General features: G+C 40.5%; 1 non-coding gene across 1 annotated transcript; it reads left to right on the top strand.

Moving 5' to 3' along the window:
* Window positions 1–1,083: 1,083 nt before the first annotated feature.
* TRNAS-CGA (transfer RNA serine (anticodon CGA)) lies at window positions 1,084–1,155 on the top strand. Its single transcript has one exon. It is a non-coding gene; the product is annotated as a tRNA-Ser (tRNA).
* The last annotated feature ends 224 nt before the right edge of the window (window positions 1,156–1,379 follow it).

The raw sequence follows: 1,379 nt of genomic DNA on the forward strand, positions 1-1,379 counted from the left end.
TTTGTCCCGCACGAGTTCTTTTAAATGCCAGTAAATCTACTGACATGAGCCTGTCGCATTTAAGTACACTTTAATGCAATCGACCTGGCCCGGAATCGAACCCGCAACCTCGGTCATAGAAGTAATTAAGAAAGTACCTCGGATAAGACTATGTATTTCAAATTCATAAAAATTAAATACCGACTGTACCTACCTCGGGTAATAATGCAGCTTTCAAGTCCTGAACCTTTTCATTGCAATCTTCAGCAACAAAACAACCGTAAATATCTTTATGTCTGAACTCGTAATGACGCATTATGTTATGTTTCTTTCTACCTTTCAAAATGTTGTGGCAGATAAGGCACTGAGTATTTACTCCAGCAGCTATGAAAAAATAAGCATTTTCTCATACAACATTGAAAGAATTTGCCTCATAATTACTCTTCCGTCTTTTAGATTCCTCCATACTGTACTGTAACAGTAGGTAAGCAACGTGAAACAGTTACTGAGAATGGGCCTACACACTGCACTCCACTAGATAGCTGAGTGGTCGTTTCCCTCTCCGCTACCAACAGCAAATCTATGTCATTCTGACGTATCTTCCTCTCCGTTTCTGCGAGCGGTAAACACGGCTTTCCCGCTCCTTTGTGCAGGTATGATCTAAGGGCTTAACTAGCGCTGAGGTAGTTCCTTTCGTACTCTGCTTATACATCTTGGATATATGAATCTGTGACAGGCTAGGTTTGGTTAGTTTAAGCTTTTCTTACGCCTTGCTTATACGATCAACTGCATCTCCAAAAAAAAAAAAAATCATATAAATTGAACGGTTTTCACTTCAGAAGTCACCGGAACCACCTCAACGCTATATTACGATATACAAAGTACATATAATATTTCCGTGCAGAAATTCTGCGTCATCATATGATGATAAAAGAGTGGACTGGAGAAAAATTCTCTCCGGCACCGGGATTTGAACCCGAGTTTTCAGCTCTACGTGTATCACTGTCACACATCTGTGACGCAGTGCATAAGGATTGGCCACTAGGGGGAAGCTAAGAGGTGGAACTTAAACTGATAGAATTCTGTCCGGTATTGGAATGGAAATCCGGTGTGGCTTAGTGGATAGAGCGTCAGCACCGAGAGCTGAAAACCCGGGTTCAAATCCCGGTGCCGGAGAGAATTTTTCTCCGTAGCACGCTTTCTTCATCACCTCAACGCTAGTTTCACCCAGGTAACTTGTTAGCAGTTAATCATTTTAAAGTCTTGTTATATTATGAAATAGCATCACACAATGCTGCTAAAATAAATGTTCCCAGTGTTAAGATTACAAAGTGTAAATTTCACTTAGGACAGTCTTTGCTCTGGAAAATTAAAGGAAACAGTATATCAAACCATTAGCT

Source organism: Periplaneta americana, chromosome 1 (genome assembly GCF_040183065.1).
Source record: "Periplaneta americana isolate PAMFEO1 chromosome 1, P.americana_PAMFEO1_priV1, whole genome shotgun sequence".
Taxonomy (NCBI): Eukaryota; Metazoa; Arthropoda; class Insecta; order Blattodea; family Blattidae; genus Periplaneta; species Periplaneta americana.